Source organism: Ceratotherium simum, chromosome 14 (assembly GCF_057802395.1).
Source record: "Ceratotherium simum simum isolate JZ-2026a chromosome 14, ASM5780239v1, whole genome shotgun sequence".
NCBI classification, from domain to species: Eukaryota; Metazoa; Chordata; class Mammalia; order Perissodactyla; family Rhinocerotidae; genus Ceratotherium; species Ceratotherium simum.
The window spans coordinates 11091987-11114264 of record NC_141913.1 but is presented as its reverse complement, the minus strand read 5'-3'; the positions used below and the strand labels follow the sequence as shown (position 1 = coordinate 11114264).

The 22278-nt window shown below is 39.2% G+C and overlaps 1 protein-coding gene and 1 non-coding gene across 4 annotated transcripts in view; one reads left to right on the top strand and one right to left on the bottom strand.

The window, feature by feature from the left end:
- YES1 (YES proto-oncogene 1, Src family tyrosine kinase) overlaps positions 1-22278 on the top strand; it is an 89548-nt gene that overhangs the window by 15491 nt on the left and 51779 nt on the right. The window contains exon 1 of one of the 3 annotated variants that reach the window (XM_087439032.1): positions 2703-2847. The exons of 1 other annotated variant lie outside the window; for it this stretch is intronic. The gene's annotated coding sequence lies outside the window, so the exon portion shown is untranslated. Of the gene's footprint in view, positions 1-2702; positions 2848-9223; positions 9243-22278 lie in introns of those variants that run through there. One more of the 3 variants, XM_087439033.1, reaches the window with a different exon arrangement.
- Positions 15494-15595, bottom strand: LOC147915261 (U6 spliceosomal RNA). The gene has a single exon (XR_015554356.1). It is a non-coding gene; the product is annotated as a U6 spliceosomal RNA (small nuclear RNA).

The following is a 22278-nucleotide window of genomic DNA, read 5'->3' as shown; positions in this document are numbered from 1 at the left end:
GGTTACAGCACCTCTCCACTAAGCTTAACACAATGAGCCTAACATTCAAGGATGAATACTTTCCTTTTGCCTAATTTTCCAAATCTTTGCTGAGAGACATCCTAACTGGTCCTAGGAGCCGTTTTGGCCAGGTAGAGGAGGCAAGGCTAAGGTGATGTAGATAACTTCAGGCACCGAGTGGACGTGAGAAGATCCAGGCTTTGAGTGGTTAGCACAAGGCCGTGGAAGGCATGTTGAGGGGGGTGGTAGTGGGGATGGTTATTAGAGAGCAGAGACCAGTGCATGGCCCCTGTGTAGGACTGCAGGCTTTTTAGTTACCACAAAGAGAAAATCGTCACAGCCTCAGTGACAGAGGCAGCCGCAGCAGCAGATTATTGACAGCGGGGAGGAGAGGTTTATCCTAAACACAAACATTTCCTGGCAAAATCACATGTTCCAGGGTGAGAGCAAGTGTGCCCCAGCTAAACTCCAAATTTCTTAAACTTTCAGTCACTCAAATAACAGCATTAGTAAACTTAAATAGATGATGCATTTCACTTTCGTAGGGACTTAACATATTTCATCAGTCTTGTTTGTTTCAAGCTTTCCCCTAGTTTTTCATCCAGCAGACTCTCCCAGGACTCCAAGACTTAGGTCCCTTATCACTCCCTAACACATACATGCAGACCTCTGTGCTGTATGGAAGGACACAGGGGCGAGCTGCTTCCTTTGTTTTACGAATGAACAGATTTTCACTTAAAAGCAATTTCTATTCTACCAAACTCAAGGAGACTTTAGAGATTCTTTCTTCATCCTGTTTTTTGTTTTTTGGTGTTTTAAATATCCCTGGAAATAAATGAACCTAAGATTGAAAATTCTCCGGGTTACTTAAAGATGGAAACTTGGCATTGTGCAATGACTACTTCAAAAAAGAAAAAAGGGAATGAGGTAATAAAAAAAATCAAAATGAGAGTGAAGAGAAGAAAATTCAATGATAACATAACCTGTAACACGCAGGAGAGATTTTTGACACCCTCTCTCACCTTCAAAAGTCCATATAGAACATCTTCAAAGCCACTTCACCCCTTAAACTGGGGTAAACTAGTATTTTAGAGTTGATTATTTGAGAGTTTAGGACAACAAAAATATTATCTCTATTTTATTTAGAAGTTTAGAAAAGAAACAGCTCCAGGACTTTATTTTCTAGTTTAAAAAAAAAGCTGAATATAAATCTACATGAAAATTTTAATGCCCAAGACAGTCAACAGCAAACGAAGTTTGAGTAGCTAAATCAAAGAAAGCACCGTTCCATGTGATGTGTACCTTCCGTTAATGTGAAACCCTATGCTTACGCTTGGTTCATTTAGTGAGCTGAAGAAAAACATTTTTCAAATCCTTATATGCATTTCCCAAGTTCCCAGAATACCATAATACTGACATATATGATTGTGCTATTTCGTATTTGTCGAAGATGATTGAATTCCGCTAGAAACCACAAAGGAAACCAACCATCCCACGTTAATAGTTCTGATAACCCCACCAAAGAGGAAATAAAGAGAGGAACTTCATCTAAGAGTCTGACAGGGCAGAAGTGATTTCAGCAAAACAGCCTCAATATTCAGCCCATTCCGACACTAACTAACCCTCATCTTCATCCCAGTTCCTTCAGGATCCTCTCCCTTCTTCAGCGACTGGCCACAAGGCAAATAGCAAAGGTTGCTTGGATTCCGACGAGCAGGATTCTAGCTGTGGCTGCTCCACTTTCTAGAGGGTCGCGACCTCAGTTTCCACAGCTGTCAAACAGAATAATACCTGTCCCAGTTCCCTCCCTGGGACGTTGCCAGGATCATATAAGAATACGCTGTCCGAAGATCAGCCAAAGCCACCATGACTGGGAGAGTCGCCAACAGAACTCGGCTTCGGGTCCCGCTCCAAGCAAGGCTGGTTCGACCTACAGTCAACAGGAAGCTCCTCGGGCTGGGACAGGATCCCTGACTTGGAAGGAGGCCAGACGCAAGCGTTTTTGGACGGCGATCAGGATGGTGATGAGGGTGTTAGTAACGCCCGCCGGCTCACGCGGCGGGGCTGAGATTTTACTATCAACGACAAAGGGTGCGGAAGCATAGTACTGAGAAGCACACAGCCAACCAGAAACACTCAACCCTGTCCTCTCCCCCCAAAAAGCAAAGTCCCAAGCCCTCGGCGGTGCAGAGCGCGGGGCGGAGGAGAGAGGCAGAGGGGGCGAAATCTGCGCCCCCGACTCCATCTCCGCGCAGCCGGGTCAGCGGCCGCAGGGTCCGCGCGTGGGGAGGGGGCGCTGTGGGCCCGCTCTCCGCGGGGAGAAGCGCCTCCTCCTCACGCCCCCTCAGCCTGCGCCGCCTCGGGAATCCGCCCCGGACCCCGCCGCCATGTTGGGCCGGGATAAGTGACTCGGACTCGCCGCCGACGGAGACCGCGGCTGGACGGCCCGCAGCCCACGGGGGCGCGCGCCGGCGCCGGAAGGCGGGGGGCGCTCGAGCCGGGGGCGGGCTCGGCGCGAGTTCCGGTGAGCGGCCGGCCGCGCGCGCAGGTAGCCGCAGCCCCCGCCCCCGCCCCCGCCGGGGAGCGGAGGGGCGGAGCCCCGAGAGGGGGCGGGCGCCGCGCGGAGAGAGGTGGAGAGTGAGGCGCAGGGGTGGGGGAGCCCGGGAATTCCCTCCTCCTGAAGTAAGGACTTCGGGGCCGGCTGTGCCGTCGTCGCTGCCGCCGGGCGCCCGGGACGTGGAGGTGGAGGAGGGAGAGGGCCCGCGGGCCTCGCCGCCGCCCGCCGCCCCCTCCCCGCCCCCCCGAGCCGCCGCCGCAGGGACTGATGCGAGCGCGGCTGGAGCGCAGGTAAGGACCCGGCGGGGCCTCGCGGGCAGAGGCGGCCGACCCCGGCCGGGCAGCGCTAGGCCCCGGCGCCCGCCCGCCCGCGGCCGGAGGCGCCGCCGCTCCCTGCCCCCGGCGGCTCGGAGTCGGGAAGTTGGGGAGAAACTTCTCCACCCGCCCCCCCCACCTCCTGCCCCGGCCCGGCTCGCCCGGCGGGCGTGTCTCCTTCCCGGCGCTACCTGCTCGCCCCCTGACTCGGTCTCCGCCCCGTCCAGTCCTTCCCGGTCCCGCCCAGGTCCAGCTTAAGGTCCTCGGAGCGTTGGGGCACCCCCACCCGGGTCTTTAAGATCGTGGGGGCCACCCGGCGAGGGGGAGGCGAGGTTTATTTTGGCTGGCCCGGCCGAAGGCAGGGGCGAGGGCAGCGGCCCCTCTCTGTCCCCGGGTTTGGGGGTCGGGATCTTGGCTGACGCCGGGCGACAACTGTGCCGGGAGAGCGGACGAGGGCGAGTGGGGGAGCCTCTCGCTTCACTTGGTTTGATTGAAAACCGCAACATGTTAAAGTTTTCCTTTGTTTTGGGTTGGGGGTTGGGAAATATGCCATTCAGCGTCCACTTTTACAGTATGATGCCACTCCAGCTCCCATTTGGTTCGATTCTCTGTCCACATGTGTTCCAGAAAATTTTGTTTTAAAGTCTATTTTTCTTCTTGATAATTGCTTCCAGCTTTGGCTTTGCTGGGCATGGAGCAGCGTTGTTTTAAGAAGCTCTTCGAAAATCACTTCCGACGTAGGGACTGCGTTAATTTTTGTTTTGTTGTGAGCGGGACACAACCTGGTTCGGATTTGGTTGAATTATTTTCTGCTTAATTAATTGAAAAGGCACGGAATAACATACGATCTAACAATTTATACATTATTAAAGTGAAGAAATGAAAAGTTAAGTCTAGTGGAATCACTTTATGTTCATTCCCTTTATTATGTATGTATATGTTCCACTAGTGGGTGTTTTCACATAGATGATTTCACATATACTGGTATATGATTGTAGTAGGATTACAGTGCCAAAGGTATCCTGATAATTCTAAGTGTATTTAAACCATTCTGTTAAATTTCTAAAGTTAAGCTACACACTAAGGAAAATATCACTAAATGTGTACATGTGACTGTATGCGTTTAAGGCAAATCTAATACCTTAACTAGCACAATGCTTGGCACACAGTGGACAGGAAACATTTTGAATGGGCAGGTGAGGAAGGAGTGTCTTGTATTAGAAGCCAAGGATCTTGTATGCATCATATATGATTTTCACATATTGTTTTGTAACAAAGTTGTATTTCACTAAGCCATATATATATATTTAGTTTTGTTTTTACTAGTATATGAGACCCCTGCCATAGTTACACATCAGAAAAAGAAGTTTAGTTGTATTTTAACTTTTGGACATTAGCTAAACCTCAGTGGAGATTTTGAATGCTGGTTGACAATTCTTAGGGTCCTAAATTTGAAAAAAACAATTGCCTTTGATCTGAATCTGACTACAAGACTGTTCAAAGCCATGTTTCCAGGATAAAAGATAAAAGGATTCTTAAAATATGTACTCGGCTGTAACCACCGTAATGTTATAATAGCTTTAGTTTTGCAGTATGTTTTTGCTGACTTCATAAACCACAAAATTGACTCCTTTCTGTTCAACCGAAAGTGAAATTACAGCTTTGACCTATCTTCCTGGGATAGGTGGAATTTGTCTCATGGCTGAAGTATAATATTAATACATGGTTTAAGTTTTTTTTTAATTCAGGAAATTCTTAAGCTGAAAAATCAGTGTCTATGCAAATATATATCCTTTGTGTAATGTTAAAAGAATAAATATTATAAAAGAGTAGCAATGGCTCAGTATAAGTGAAATACCAATGCATGGTATAAGACTTGTACAAAATTCAAATTTGCGTCTTGTTAGGCAGTAAATAATTTATTAATGTAATTTTTCTTTATAAATCTATTTAGCTCTTAATCTAGTTAAGTCTGTTCAGTGTAGGCATCATTTATTAGTTCCTATTGTCATTATATTTTTAAAAAACCCTAATATGAAAAACTTTAAAAGAGCAGTACTAAGCTCTGGTGTCTAGGAATGCAAACTTGGGTGATAAAATTGTATTTAAGAAAAAAAAAACCTGCAAGGAGGTAATTTACATAAAAGTAAAGATATGGGAAGAGGAGGGCAGTTGTGATTGGGACCTGGCTTCTGAAGTGGTGGCAAAGTTCTTTTAACCTGGTGGTAGTTGCAAGAGTGTTGGCCTTAGTATAATTCGTTGTCATACATTTGTTCTGTGTGCTTTTCTGTATCATTGTTTTAGTTTACATAGAACTTTTTGTTCTTTTTTTAAAGAAGCCTGTGTGTAATGTACTTTATAAGGTGCTTTAGATAAAGAACTTAATATTTGGTGACTAACTTTATGTTTTGTTTTTTTGTTGTTGTTGAGGAAGATTGGCAACAGATGTTACCACAGGGCTGCGCTAACATCTGTTGCCAATCTTCCTCCTTTTTTCCTCCCAAAGCTGCAGTAGATAGTTGTATGTCATAATTGTACATCCTTCTAGTTGCTCTGTATGGGAGGCCACCGCAGCATGGCTTGATGAGCGGTGCATAGGTCCTTGCCCAGGATCTGAACCAGTGAACTCCGGGCTGCTGAAGCGGAGCACGTGAACCTAACCGCTAGGGCACCGGGCCAGCCCCATGGTGATTGACTTTAGAACACTGCTTAGGCTGTCCTTTGCAGACAGGATTAGATTTATTAAATCGTAATTGTCATATAGCAGCTATTGTGTGTAACTACTTTGACACATGTACACATATAATATAAACATATATTATCATATTAGTATTTTGAGGGAAGACTTCAGGTTTCACTAACTTTAAATTCTTTTCAGCTTGTATTTTGTAAGTGACAAATACGTAATTAAAATGTTTATTAAACTAATGGATACTGTTGTGTCATCAAGTATAAAATATACCCTATTTTTCAGAAAATTATGTAACATGACAGTTAAAACTCAAAACTGTGGCATCAAGGTAATAAGTCTTTCATCCATTTTTACTTTTCTGGAACAATAATTCTTTAGATCAGTAATTTCACCCTGAGTTTTGATATTCTTAAGGATGTCATGAAATTCTCAGCATAAAATAAGTTTTTGTTTACTTATGCCTTATGAAGATGTGCCATATAGCATCAAAAGGAAGAGTATGTTTTGTTTCAAAAGAAAGCAAATGACAGCATGGTGTCAGAGTTACAAAAATGCTGTGAGTCCTTGCACTATGCTACTTTACTTGCTTTGTGTAATGGCTTGCTGTTTTAGTTGTTGATGTTGCTTTGCGTTGTTGTAGAGTTGGAGATCACATCTGTGCCAAATTCTTATATCACAGGAACTTTCAGTCATGTTACAAAGGTGATGTTTGTGGCTCTGGCTTTGTTGTGTGAATATTTACAGGAAGTTTTTGTTAAGATCTTCCATTGTTCAGAACCCTACATGGCTTAGGTCACCTTCAGTTCACATTTAAACAGGTCTATAATACAAACACAAGTTCCTCTAGCGAGGTACAACTGCATTTCTTTAAAGGAAATCATCTGTTCCTGTTAAAGTATCTTGGTATCTTATTGGTAGTGTGTGTGCGGCAGTTTGTGTGTGGCTACGGTAGGGTATGTATTATCTCTTTTCTTCCTCTCAGCTGCTCCAGCGCCACAATTAGGCTGAGTATTGCTCAGCTGCAGCTGCTGGGTGATTATGAACCATCCAGCTCCTGTCTAAACTCAGAGGCAGATTTAGCAAAAGGAGCTATAGTAACAGCACAGGGTGAAAGAGAAGAGCTGGTGCTGCTGCCAGTACCGTTTTAACATGTCTGTATGCCCAGAAATTGTTGGCTGCAGCAGCACTACTGTTGTCTTGGAACTAGCAGACTTGATGGTAACATATCCTGGTCTGGATTGGATTTACCTGGTGTTACTCTTTAAGATCTTGACGCTCACTCCCAGAAAGAGAGAGAATCCTGTAATTTCAGAGTATAGGATAATGTACCCGACTGAGTTATAAGCCTCTGTGTGCCTCAGCCTCCCCCCTACTCCACGCCCCCCAACCTTGTTTGAGTGTATATAAGTGATTGCAGGTTCCCTGAAGCATATGCGGTATGCTCCGTGCTGCTGTGAGCTGTCTCTCTCAGAAGTGCTGCTGCTGTTACTGTTGTTTGGGGGGTGGCAGGAGAGTTTATATGTGGGTTCTTTGGGCTTCCTACTTTCTTCCAGGAAGAGGAATACCTTCAAGAGAGATTATTTCTAGAACTAGCTGCACATGACATACCCCTGTGGCTGCCTGAATTTTGCAAGTAGGAACCCCAGGTTCTTTTCCCTGTTGTTCTTTGTTTATTCTTGGAGTATGAGAAGATGGACATCAACAAACGCAGATACACTGTCAGCTGTGTATGGCAAGCTCCACACTGGAAGATGCCATGGGTAAATTTTGCTGCTTCTGAAGTGTTGCTCAGTTTATAAACATGCCAAGCAAAGAGCAGCAGCATCTTGTCTTCTCTTTCACCACTACTGTCAGAAAATCTAGAGACGATTCCTTTTGCTAGTCCTGGCTTTGGAACTTGGTGGTTCGGAGTTTGGCTAATTTGGGGTGGGACATAGAGAGTATTGGGAGAAGCAGCACTCAAACTTGTATAACCAGAAGGAAGGAAGAGGTTCAGAAGATCGTATGCCTGAACGTTAACAAGTGCACATTGTTACCGTGGCACATGCTTAGCAGGACATTGGTGTGTTGACCGTTTTCTTTGGGCTCGCACAAAAACCTGATATCAAAGCATGTTTCTCCTTGCATTATAATTATTTCTTTCTGTGACTGTAATAGCCTTGACTCAGTGACACAGTGCTCACTGTGGCAAGGACCTGTTTTACATGAATCTTTGAGAACAGCCCCTAGTAGAATAAATGCTTAATAAATTTTGAATTGTATACAGAAAGCTGGTTCTGTGTATATTTATATGACTTTATGTATACAGACTTTTCCCACACACAGCACATTTTTAAGGTACACCACTACTAAAATTTTATAAAACTAGCTTAGTGCTTTTTCATAAGCTAATGTTAAAACAAGTTCCTTAGATTTTTACCCTCAAAGTTTTGTTGTAGAAAATGATTTTATAAAACAATTTAAACACTTGCAAATGGGAATTTGAAGGTCGTTTTGATATTTCTAATGTAAGCTGGGAACTCTTGGTAGTTGTTAAACTAGTCTTTGATAAGGTTTATTTAAAAAAAATTTTTTTTTTACTATTTTAGTGAATACAGAAAGCCCAAGTTACGCAAAAAAAAATTTTTAGATTTTTCTAAAATACAGTAGGTATCCTATCACCTTAGTAGTGACCATCAATATTATAATTATGACTTAATCTTCATATCCTCCGAGGACAAAAAGAAAAAGAAGTCCTGATTTTCTTGACATAATGTGTGTAAAAAGTACATAGTTTGTAGGATATTTCTGCTGAGTTATTGGGGGTGGGAGCGGAGACAGGAAGTACCGGGAGGAAAGGACTGGCCACTGAAACTTAAAGATTGTCTGGTTTCAGCCTCTGTTCCTGGCAATATGTAGACTCTAGGTTTTCTTAAACTAATTATGGATACTAGTTACTTCTTTAATTTTTTAATATAACTTGCAGTTTTTTAGCATTAAGTGGAAATTGGGGTGGAGTGGAGAAAGTTGGTGGCTTTTGCTGCATAAGCTAATACTTATAATTGTTCCATGGCAAGTTTATTGATTTCTAACTTTTGTTCTGATGCAATTAGTATTTTCCAGATAAGAATACTTTTAAAGTAGTAGTCATGCATTTGAAAAGGAGCAGAGAAGACAATATGTTGTAATAAGGAAAGGACTAAAAGAGAGAAGACCATCTGGATTTTAATTCCACTTCTGACAGTGAAGAGCTGTGTGGCCTTGGTCAATTTAGTCAACTCCCTAGGCCTCAGTTTCACCGTTTGAAACAGGAGGCAGTTAGACCAGATGGTTTCTAATATCCTTTCAGCCTTATATAAATGTGTAGATTTTACTACAGTTCAAGTTTTTATGCTGATAAAATTTTTTTTTGTTTGTGAGGAAGATCAGCCCTGAGCTAACATCTGCCAATCCTCCTCTTTTTGCTGAGGAAGACTGGCCCTGGGCTAACATCCGTGCCCATCTTCCTCTACTTTATATGAGACGCCGCCACAGCATGGCCTGACAAGCGGAGCATCGGTGCACGCCTGGGATCCGAACCCGGGCCGCCAGCAGCGGAGCGCACGCACTTAACCACTACGCCACGGGGCCCGCTCCATGTACTGATAAATTTTAAGAAAATGTTTCAGAGTCTGGAATTTGAAATAAAATTAGATATCAGGTAAGTAAAGGCTGTAGTAAAAAAAGTGACCCATAGACTTAGTACTGGACTTTCTCAAGCAAATGCAGTGTTATTCCATTCATTAGTGCACATTTATTAAACCTGTGGTGTGACAAATACTGTGCTAGTTTTGATGTTATAAAAATGATTGCAGCATGACTGCTGCCTTCTAGGAATTCACAGTTGGGTGGAACTGGCTATGATTATGAGGCTGTTATAAGTTTGTAGGTTGGTAGATCTTTTTAGTGTGATAATCCATTACAGTACTTCTCTGTTTTTGATGGTATTAGTGTGTGATACGTTTGAAACTCTAATAAATCCCTTTGCGCTAGATAGATTTAGCCTCGAGTAAACTGATTCAATTCTCTAGGCAGGAAGACTTGATTTGCTGTTTTTCTAGATATTAGTTCATTACAAATGTTTGTGACTCACGTACACGGGCTCCACAACACCTATAGAGAAATTTTACTACAAGAAGATACATTTGAAAGCAAGGTTTTAAAAAAAACATTTCAGATTTATTTTGCAGTAATGTAATGCAGAAAAATTATGACTTAATTATTCATTGAAGCAAGTAGTTGTGATGTCAGTTACCAGGTAATCTTGACCATTGGGTGACAGCTTTGCCACATTGTGTCAGGAAAATAGCCACCAACATTATAAAACGTATTTAATTTTTTTCATTGACAAAAACTCAGAGTAATTGTTCTGGGTATTTTTCTTTAACACATGTAGTTGATATTTAGATCAAAATAAAGTATGGACATTTGAAAATGGTTAGCTTTTTAAGGTTTGCAAAATAGATTTTGGGGAAAAGAAAAGAAAGAAACTAAAAATTTAAGTAGATTGTGTTCCCAAGTTTTGTCAGTCAGTTCTTTGAAAATCAGAATCCTTTCCCAGAAAAAGTCTTTTCTGTAAGGTTAGCCTTTTTGGTTAGATTTCTAGGCAGCCCATTAGAATTTACCTATAAAAACCTAACAAACAGGTATAACAGTGTTTCAGTGGTAAATGTGTTCTAGTTGAGTTTCAGGGTTGTCTTTTTGTTTTGTTTTTAATTTGCTGAGCAATTTGAATAAATGAAATATTTGGCCTACTAAATGTTCTGATTACGCAGTAGATGAACCCATAGGCTTGCCGATCACCGTCCCTCCCCACCTTCCCAGCTCCTCACTATTTAGAAACCACTCTGAGTTCCATATCAGGAGGCCACGACTCCTCCCAATGAGGCCTTGCTGGTAAGCTGAATTTAAGTACAGAAGCTTCCCTAGTTTCTCCCATCTGCTTGTTAGGCATTGTGAAGCATGCCTCTTACTCTAACCCTGCAAGAGAGTGTGAGGAGTGGAAAAACTGTTAAAGATTGGGGATGAGAAACAAAAATGAAGAAAATAAAAGAGGGCTTGGGAAAATCAGGAGTGGCCGTAATATGGAGTTTATAATTTTCCCATTTGCATCTTTTTTTTCTGTTTCCTACCCATTTAATCCTCTTAGGCATTGGGTAAGGAAGGAAGGAAGAAGTCCTGTTCTATGACAGGTGCAATGCTACACATTCGTATGCATTATCACATTTAACTTAAATCTTTGAAATGCCTTTCCAGAATACCCAGAAAACTCGTGGATGAGGTAGGTATTTATTACACATTAGAAACTGAGGATCAGAAAGTGTATATTATTTGCTAAGGTCACATGACTAGTGATTGGGGGGAATGGATTTGAATATAAGACTAATTGACAGCAATCCTGTTCCCTGTAAGACAACTTCCTTAGGGATAAGGAGCAGTGATGGAAAGGGGGATTTTCTTATCTTTTTCCTTCTCCCTTAAACTGTACATTTGTCTTGGGGCTGCAAATTTCCAACCACTCACACTTTTCTTTTTAATGTAAGTATTTTGTGGTGCATATTTCATAATAGGTGTCAAGATCAGATATTATATGAGCTGAAAAAGATGGGTTATTACACTAAACTGTAGCAAATGCTGTCCTTTTCTAAGTTTGGGTTTGTAAAGTATATGTATAGTCTGTATATATATGGTCAGCCCCTCTCTCTCTCTCTCTGATATGTATAGTTTGTGCTCAAATCTGAGTCTTCTGACTCAAAAGCTAGATCAAACATCTATACAGTATTACTTTCATTTCTGCTAATTCTATCATTTATTCTAGATGAGTTAGTAGAAATAGATGGAAGGTCTGCCTTGTCTAAATGGTCCTCCATCACATTTCAGACAGATGCTACAGAAAGAGAGCAGCGTTTGCCTCTGGGTGGGATGGCAATCCTACATCTTTGTTACAGACTCACCAACCATTCAAAGCTTCACTTCCTTCTGGAAGAAACAGTAGGATTCTTCCATAGTGGCTTGTTCCTATAAATCTTGTTACATGAATTCCTCACTCTCTGGATGAGGAGTCTCATCTAAAGCTCCAAATGGAAATGTTTGCTACTCTTTTGCCACCGTGTCAAGTTCCATTGACAGTGATTTCCTTCACCACCTTAGAAGCGTTTTCTTCTTTGGCTTCTTTTTATTTCTTCATTTGTATCGAAGAATGTACCCTTTATCCTCTCTAATAAGCTGGAGCATTGTTTTCTAGTGGAAGTACTAGCTTCATTTTGTAGCATTATTATCCCACATAGAATATCTACAATACAACTCCTTCACACATCACTGCAATAGTTCCCTCATTGCCCGTGTTTATTAAGTCTACATCAGGGTTGGCAGATAGGTTTTAAACTGTTGTGCCAATTCTAAATGATTGGAATGGCTGCCACTAGAATGTAAGCTCCATGAGGGTAGGCGTCTTTGTTTTGGTTACAGAACTTATCCTGAGCATCTAGAACAATAGCACATAGTAGGCACTTATTAAATATTTTTAAATGTAGGAAAGTGCAACAGTCCGCTGGCAGTGTTTGCCTACCGTGGGCATGGGAGAAAGGAATGTCCCCAAGAGCTAGCTCCTCACTAAAACTCATGCAATAACCACAGGTGTTTTTCATTCAAGACTTCTTGGAGTGGCAGGCCGGCCTAGTGCTAAATTAGTGGCATTAATGTTCAGGATGAATTCAAATAAACGTCCTAGTGGAGTCTGATGGAGAAACTGAGGTTGGATTTCATAGTGACTTGTAAATGTTAAAGAGCTGTAAGAAAGATCCTTAACTATCCCTAAGGATAGTTACCCATTTACAATAAGGAGGTTCCTTTTCTATGTATCTTAGTCTCTGAATATATCTCTGGCAAACATGCTTCTTAAAAACTCTGGCACACATCATATGCATGTATCTGGTTGTAAGTAGAGCTGGGAAAAATAGTCCTTGGCAGGGCAGCTACCTTCCAGTGAGAATTTCACACCATAGAAAGAGAGAATGAATTTTTGGTGGAAAGGTGGCTGTCTCTGCTGCAGAAAGGGACAGGAAGTAACCTAGTAGTTAAACAAGTTAGACATCTATATGGAAATACACTATTTGGTTGTATAAACATGGTTAGAATATTTATTTGAAAGGTGTGGACATAGATGGTATCTTCTTAATTCAGGCAGCAATTAATGCAGAAGCAAACTAGTTCTGATGGAAAATGTCAAATATCCCGACACCTTCTGGAAATTTGATTTTTATAAGCAGAGCATCTGGAAAAATTTAATTTCACGTTTTAGGTAGTAAAGGAAGCTATAAAGGTATTTGCTATTTTGAACTTAGTTGGGACAATAGAAAAAAAGTGATTTGCAAATTATAGAAAGAACCTTTGGAAATAAGGACCATGTTGTCTTGGGTTTGTATTAAAAGTAACAGGAAAGGTAATTCTGGACTTCAAGGAGATGTATGCCCTAGACTTCAGGAAACATTAGAAAACTAAGAGGGGCCGGCCCTGTGGCTTGGTGGTTAAGTGCGCGTGCTGCGATGCTGGTGGCCCGGGTTCGGATCCCGGGTGCGCATCGAGGCACCACTTCTCCGTTCATCCTGAGGCCGAGTCCCGCATACAGCAACTAGAAGGATGTGCAGCTACGACATACAACTATCCACTGGGGCTTTGGGGGGAAAAAATAAAATAAATAAAATCTTTAAAAAAAAAAAAGAAAACTAAGAGTCTATGGTTTTAAGATTCTAATCGGCAGTATACCACCTAAAGGAATGAAAAGTCTAAAAATGCTCCAAACTTTTTTGTATGAAAAGCTTGGGAAACACTCTGGTAGGGGAGGGGGTCAGAGTAGGTGGGGATTGTATCAGCATTTGCATAGCACTTTTAGTGACTGAGAAAAGACAGTAATTAGCCATATCAAAGAATCTGGTGGGCATAGTGACAGGTGCAAATTATGGTGGAGCTAAAGCCTTCCTCCCTCTCCCACATTTCCCCTTCCCTCTCCCCCTTAGCCACTCCTACTGGGGTTTAGTTTCCATTTTTGGACTTTTTTTTTTTTTAATGAATAGAACTTAAGTCAGAAGGAGGAACTCATAAGAAAGGTCAAGTAGAAAGAGAGTCAAGAACTTTTTAGGATGTTGTCAGAGGATGAAAAGAATTTTTAGAATAATCAGTGCTTAGAAGAAGGAAAAACTGATAACATAGACGATTCTTAGAGATAAATTCACAGCTAGAAGTAAAAAGGAAGGCACAGATCCACAATTTAGGAAAGTTGAAATAATAAATAACAGAGAACACCTTGCATGTCTTCTTTTTGCCTTCTAACTTCTGTAACAAGAGGATGCTCTTTAAGTTAGAAAAGCTAGAAAAGAGAGTAAGAAAGCAGATAATAGGTAGTAAGAGGGCATCTGGTTTTAACCGATTTCAAGCTTCTACGTCCAGAAGAATTCTATTTGAAGATTCTGAAAGAATTTCTAATGTTCCCAGGGCCCCACTAGTCGTAGAGAAATCAGGAGACAAATAGACATCTCAAAAAAAGAGAATTGATTAAATGATGCCTTCAAAGGTAAATTTTAATAAATGCCAACACTGAAAGTTGCCTTTGATTCCTGACAAAATTCTGTAACAGCTTATTAAACAGTTGCCATTTATAACCATTGGAAGGTTATAAAGAAGTAATTTTTAGCAGTTCGTTGTCCAGCAGTGCTTTATTGAATCATTGAACCACCTCTCTCTGGAGTTTGAGCAAATGCTGGAGCTAAATAATCTGTCAGTGATACTTTCCTGTGGGTGAGTGGTTGGACCTGATAAGCTTAGTTACCTTCTAACAGTAAGAGTCAGTGATTCCTTTTCTACTTTTTAATTTTTTGTCTGTTTTGTTTTCCGCTTTCTGTAATTAAGTCTTCTAATGGCACAATAGACAATGCTTTATCTTTTTGAGGATATTCAGAGCCAGGGATATTAACAAGTTCAAAGCTCTTTTTATGTATTTCCAGTTAGTTTTTTTTTTTTTTTAAGGGAGATTGAACTGGAATATAGAAACATCCTTGTTTATCCCATAATATCTGTGAACATTGTTTTATTTTTGTTAGTTACTATGTGAATAAAGCTATCTTAAAGTTATTTTAATTTGCTTTTTCACTTGAAGGCTTACTGTGCATTTTTCCATGTGGTGAACTGCTTGCTCATAACCTTTGCCAATTTTGCTATTGGGTTGTCTTTTTATAGATTTTTAGGGCTTCTTCATATAGTATGGATATTAATCCTTTGCTTTATGTTGCAGACACTTTATCCATATCTCTGCTTGTCTTTATTTCGTCTAATATTTTCCTTTTATCTTAAAAGTATTAAAATAACTTTCCTTTTATAACCTCTGGATTTTGTGTTTTAAGAATACTTTCCACAGCTGATGACCATTTTTAAAATTCTATTTAGAGGTTTTTTGTTTTGTTTTATATTGCAAATAATTTAGCTTTTTACTCTGGAATTTATATTTATATATGTTATGAGATAAGAATTCTTTTTTTTTCAGATGATATAGCTTATTAGTGCTATTTATTAAATCTATCCTTTGTCCACTGATACAAAATGCCACCTTTAGCATTTAGAAATTCTTTTACTCTCAGGCCTGTTTCTGGGCACTCTTTCTTTTCCGGATTGCTTAGTCCTCTGCCCAAACCACATAGCTTGATGGTGAGGATCATGGCCGTGATAACAGTAGTAAAACCAGCAGCTAATGTGTATTGAGTATTGCCTGCGTGCCAGTCACAGTGATAAATACTTTAACATTTTAACTAATTCCTTTCTCATAGAACTCTATAAGTTAGGTATTCTTTTTCTTTTGAAAACCTGGCTTAAATATTCTGACGTAGTCATTTTGTTTAATGAAAAGATTTTCTTCTTTTTTTTTGGCATATGGAACACTTCGTGAATTTATGTGTCATCCTTGCACAGGAGCCATGCTAATCTTCTCTAGATTGTCCCAATTTTAGTATACTGCCAAAGTGAGCTGAGTTAGGTGTTCTTGATATCTTTACTTTTACAGATGAAAAAATAGGCCTCGAGAAATTAATTTATTGCAGTCACAAGCTAGGACTGTAATCAACTCGAAACCAGAGCCTATACTCTTAACCATGAGGTTGTGATTACTAAAAAGACAAATCTCCTCATTTTTCTTTTTTGAAAATTTCTTGGCTATTCTTATGCATTTACTTTTCCATATGAACTTGATTGTGACTGTGATTTAGATAATGTTATTTAATTTATTTAGGAAGAATGGACATCTTTATAATAATGGATCTTACCATTTAAAAATGTGATATGTTTCCATTTATTGAGGTTCTTTATATCCCACAGAGCTTTATTTTCTTAATATAAACTCTGAACATTTTTTGTTAAGCTTATTCATAGATATTATTTCATGTGTGGTTTTGAAAAAAACTTATTTGGAAATAATTTCTAAATTACAGAAGAGTTGCAGGAATAGAAAGAATTGCAAGAGTGCAAAAAAACTCCTAGATCCCCCTCACTCAGACTTACCAGTTGTTAACATGCTACCACATTTGATTTTGTTATTCCCTCCTCCTGTGTATGCATATGGGTGTTCCCCTCCACCACCACCACTTGCACGTTAGTTGCAAACATCGTCTCATTGCCCTTAAGTACTTCAGTGTGTATGTCCTAAAAACAAGGACATTTTCTTACACAACCATAGTGCAATTATCAAATTCAAGAAGTTTAACATCACTATAATAAAATTAGCTAATACACAGTTGTCGTAGGTTAAATTGTTTTCCTTCAAAAGGTGGTTTAAGCCCTAACCCCCAGTACCTGTGAATGTGACCTTATTTGGAAATAGGGTCTTTGCAGATGTAATCAAGTTAAGATGAAGTCATACTGAATTAAGGTGGGCCGTAATCCTATATGACTGGTGTCCTTATAAGAAGAGGAAAATGCCACTTGAAGATAGAAACACCCAGGGAGAATGCCGGGTGACAACAGAGGCAGAGATTGGAGTGATGCAGTTGCAAGCCAAGGATTGCCAGCCACAATCAGAAGCTAGGAGGAGGCAAGGAAAGATTCTCTTCAGAGATTCAGGGTCAGCGTGGCCCTGCGGACACCTTGATTTTGGACTTCTAGCCTCCAGAACTGTGAGAGAATAACGTTCTGTTGTTTTAAACCATTTTTTTACAGCAGTTCTTAAGAAACTAATGCAGCAGTCCATAATCAATTTATTCCCAGTTTTCCTAATGGTGTCCTTTGTAACAAAAATCCAGAATCCAATCCACTGTACTTAGTTGTCTCTTTAGTTTCCTTTAATATGAACAGTTCTTCAGCCTTTGTCTTTCATGATGTGGATATTTTTGAAAAATCAGACTTCTTGTTTTGTACAGTGTACCTTGATGAGGATTTGTTGGATGTTTCCTCCTGATTAAATTCAGATTATGAATGTAGGGCAAGAATACTATGTAAGGGGTATTGTGTCCTTCCTAGTACAGCCCATCAGGAGGCACACTATGTTAATCTGTCCCACTATTGGCAATATTAACTCTGCTCAGGTAAGGTGATATCTTTCAGGTTTCTCCACTGTAAAGTTAGCATTTTTCTCTTTTTAATTAATAAGTAATATGTGAGAAATAGTTTTAGCCTCCATTAATGAATCTTGCCTGAATTGGTTATTGCAGTGATGGTTGCAAAATAATACTTTTCCAACTCTATAATTTCTTCTACATTTACTAGTTGAGATTGTATAAGAGAAAACCTTTCCTTCTCCCTCGTTTATTATCAGAATGACTTAGGGATTCTTTTCTAGTCAGCAGGTTATAATCCATTAACGTCACTCTTCATTTTGATGCTCAAATTTATACTATTTTTGGCCAGCAAGAGTCTCTTCAAGATAGCTCCCATGTATTTTTGATATATCCCCATCATTTTTTGAGTACTATTTTATTTTTTTGGTGTAATATGTCACAGGCTCATCTTGTATTTACCTTGCTCTGGCTTTGGAATCTGCCATTTATCTAAGGAGCACTAGTTCCTTTTATCAAGTATGTGTGGTTTTAAATGGTTTGTTTTTAAATTATATTTTATAACTGGCTATTTTTGATATATTAAAAAGCTACTTATTTCTCTCTGTATTTTATAATTGCACGGGTTTTGGGAGCTCTGTGCTAGGAATGGGGACAAAGACCAAATGTATATTTTTTATTGTTAACCACAGTGTCACAGTAGCTCCTGGCCACATAGGACAGTTGAGTACTTAAAATGTGGCTAGGCCAAATTGAGATGTGCTGTAAGTGTAAAATATAGACCAGATTTTGAAGACTTAGTGTGATAAAAAGATGTAAAATAATTCAACTTTTTATCTTGATTACATGTTGAAATGATAATATTTTGGATATATTAGGTTAAATAAGATATATTATTGAAATTCATGTCACTTGTTTATTTTTTATCTTTTTTAGTGTGGCTACTAGAAAATTTAAAATTATATATGTGGCTCACATTATATTTCTGTTGGATAGCACAGCTCTAGAAGCCGGGCTGCCTGGAAGTATCTGATCTTGGACAAGTTACATAGTCCTCAGTTTCCTCATCTTTAAAGGAATAGTAAAAGTAGCCCTTAACTCATAAGGTTGTAAAGATTAAATGAGTTAATATGTGCAAGAGTACTTAGAACGGTGCTTGGCACATGGTAAGTGCCTCATGTTGTCTTGCTATTCCCAATAAGAATGCAAACTGCACGAGGGCTGGGACTGTTTTGTTTACTGCTGTATCTCCACTTTTTAGGCTCTCAAATATTTTTTGAATGAATGAATATAGAGAATTTTTGAGTAACCTAGGTAGTGGTTGGGAAGGAGGTCTCTTGATAACCCAGAATGTCTATTGAAACAATACTACAACCAAGAAAATTGCAATTCCTAAAAGACAAATGGCCTGGACTTCTCTCTTTGAAAAATCTCTATATCAAAAGGTTAGAAAAATCAAAAGACTAATTAGATATATTTTGAGATTAAAAAGCAGAAAAATGTACATTATTTTATTATTTACACTGCATTTTTAGGGCTATTCTAGACTATCAGTAAAAATCCTCTAAATCTGAAAAAAAAAAGCCCCACAATATTATAGTCAGTGATCAAATGTCTGGTGGTGGGCAAGGAGAGGGTGCTGCTGCTGGTCCTTGGTGATCATCGTAAAGTTTTTCCTGTATGCCTTGGAAGAGATTAAAGAGCATAGGACTAATTTATTCTTGACAAGTGTCAGATAATTTACTATGACATATATAATACTTATGCTTTTTTGATGGATTTTTTTGACAGTGTTTAAACTGTTTTCATGCTTATTGATTTATTTAGGCCTCCTTTTTCTTTTTCTTTTCTTTCTTTCTTTCTTTTTTTTTTTTTTGGTGAGGAAGATTAGCCCTGAGCTAACATCTGTTGCTAATCCTCCTCTTTTTGTTGAGGAAGATTGGCCCTGGGCTAACATTTGTGCCCATCTACCTCTTCTTTTATATGTGAGACGCCTGCCACAGCATGGCTTGATAAGCAGTGTGTAGGTCCGCACCTGGGAACCAAACCTGTGAACCCCAGGCTGCCGAAGCAGAGTGCGAGAGCTTAACCACTACGCCACTGGGCCAACCCCTAGGCCTCCTTTTAACTTTTTTAGTAATTTGCATTTGCTGAGGTACTTGTCCTTTTCATCTAGTCGTTAAAACTTTATTAGCAGAGTTATACAAAGTTCCCGTTTATAGTCTTTTTAAATCCTCTGTGCCTGAGGCACTCTTCTCACACCTAATACTGTGTACCCTCCCTTTTTGTTTTTTTATTAAGATTAAATCTAGTGATTTATCTATTTCATTGATTTTTTTCTGTAAATCATATTGGAATTTGTTCAATTATAATAATGAAATAAAAGAAAATTAAAAGAAAAATTAGTGAATTAGAAACAACAGAAAAAGAAATCTCAGTGTGATTTACAAATAAAAATCCTCTTTTTGGGTTTCTTTGGTTTTTGTTTTTTCCTAAATTTTAAATACTTGTCTAAAACCAAGCTCTGCACACTGAATAAAACAAAGCAGAAAGCTGCATTTATTGCAAGGCTTATGACCTGTAAGCTGGGAAACTCAAGGCCACAGGGACAGTGAGTTGCTCACAGACTAAGGGATTTTTATGGGCTAAATGCTTGAGTTGTTTGGCTTTTTCAGCTGATTGGTTGCCTAGTGGTCGTCTTCTCTATTTGGAACAGGGTAGCTGAGTTAGGGGAACCAGGAAGTTCAGATATGGCTTGAACAGACTTGGTGCTTGGGGATTGGCTGGTGTTCTCTAACGATTTCTGAGAAGAGCTATAAATTCCTGTAAGGTTAGGTTAAGTTTCCTTTGTGCACCTGTGTTAATGTAAGTGACTCATTTTAGTTTGGTTCTACATACTTAATTCATTTGTTTGTATTATTTCCTTTTTAGCAATAGGTGTGTAAGGCTATGAATTTTGCTCTGAATACACCCTTTGCTTTATGTAGCTCATTGATATGTTAGAAATTTGTTATTTTTATTTTATCATTTCAGTTTGTGTTTCCTCATTGACACAAGAGTATTGGATGATGAAAAACTTCATGTATTCACCTTATTTAGGAAACCTTGAAAAAACACTCTTGTGTACCCTGTCTTTAGGTTTTATAGCATATATTCTGTTGTCAATATTTCAATAAATGATAACCTGAGAAAATTATTTCCAGTTAGAAGTAATTTATGCATGTATAGGTAACTTGCTTCATGGAATTTTAAATATCTATTTCCCAAACGAATAATATTATGAAATGTGGGCCATAATAGTGTGACAAATGTTGATACAATTCAGTTCAACAGACTTTTATATACTTGTTCTGAGCAAGCAAATACTGCCAATACTGCTGTAATATTCTGCTGAGAGCACAAAATAGCATCAGGATTATAAAAAATCTTAACCTCTTGAATTCTAATACAGTTTGCCATAGAATATTTGTGACTCTAGTTGGAAACTTCCACTACTTTATATGATAACCTTAAAAATCAAATGTGTTCTTTTAATTTTTTAATGACGTTTTAAATGTTGACATGTATACACCTAGTTATTACATGTTTTAAAAAATGACTTCAGGATTGAAATAGTATAGCACAGATGTAAGGAGCAATTCAGAAATATTGTACCAAGGTTCTGGCTTTAATTCTGACGTCATGCTAAGGAACTAGAGACTAAGTGATCATTTATAGCCCAGGGTCAAAAGCTCTTAGTGTAATGTGAAGATAGAAAGAAAGAAAACTTCAATTTTTTTTTGATTAAGAACTTCATGTCTGGGCCGGCCCTGTGGCTTAGTGGTTAAGTGCGCACGCTCCACTACTAGTGGCCCAGGTTCGGATCTTGGGCGCGCACCGACGCACCACTTCTCCGGCCATGCTGAGGCCGCATCCCACATACAGCAACTAGAAGGCTGTGCAACTATGACATACAACTATCTACTGGGGCTTTGGGGGGGAACAAAAAGAAAAGGAGGAGGATAACAATAGACGTTAGCTCAGAGCCGGTCTTCCTCAGCAAAAAAAAAAAAAAAAAGGATTAGCATGGATGTTAGCTCAGGGCTGATCTTCCTTACACACACACAAAAAGAACTTCATGTCTCCTTTTAATGTAACAGGTTCATTGGACTAGAATGAAACCAGTCACACTATTTACACATTAATTTTTTTGCTCCAAAAAACCAAAGCAGGCAAATTCATATTCTTTGTAGATTCAAAATGTAAATGGATGAAGTCCTTCAGAACATACATTATGTAGGATATATTTGATTTTTTAATATAGATAATGGTCTTTGGAGCTCAACTATGTAAAAATATGATATGTACCAAATCCTATTTTCCCATAAATTCTCATTTATTCAAGTGTCTATAAGGTTCCTACCTACTTCTAAGTGGAAATAATAGCTATTGCTAAATAAGTAATGCAGAAAACTGATATTATCGATTGTTGTTCCCACCCTGAATTGACCATCTTGGTGTCCGAAATGTCTAGAAATGGTCTGCATTTTGTGTTTCTCATGTAGCTGCTGTTTTCTTGTCACCCACCTGTACTGGCATTTTGAGGCTAGAGCAGTTGTTAAAGTCATAAGCATTATCAAGTCTTCACAGCTTAAAGGAGATGCAGATAACTAGTAAATTAATTTGATATATGTTACTATGGATTAAATTTATTTTTACTTCTGGTAATTCTTTATTGTATTAGTCTTTTTATCTCCACTCCCTTCTGTTAAAGAAGCCAGATTCAAGTATTAATTTGTTGAGTAAGATTTATCTTTTGAGTCAAGTCCTAAACATTGATAAGGAAAAGGATCTGTAATTCAATTCCAACAAACTTGAAAAAAAAATTTACATTTACTCCAGGCAAGTCACAAATAACCTGCACCATGTTGATTAAACTTTTTAGGAGGTAAAAAGGAAACTCTGCCCTCTCCTGTTTATTAATTAAGTATACTACTTCTTTAGATAACTTGAGGGAAATATTGTATTGGAGTTTTCAAGTTCAGTAGCAGATCAAGAGAAGAGACAAACGCACATTCGGGAAAGGCCTGGTCAAGGTGGGATTTGAGTAGGTTTTGAAGGATAAATAAAATGGACATTCCAGAGGGAGCTGATAATATGAAAAGAGACGTAGAGAAGATGGAGAAG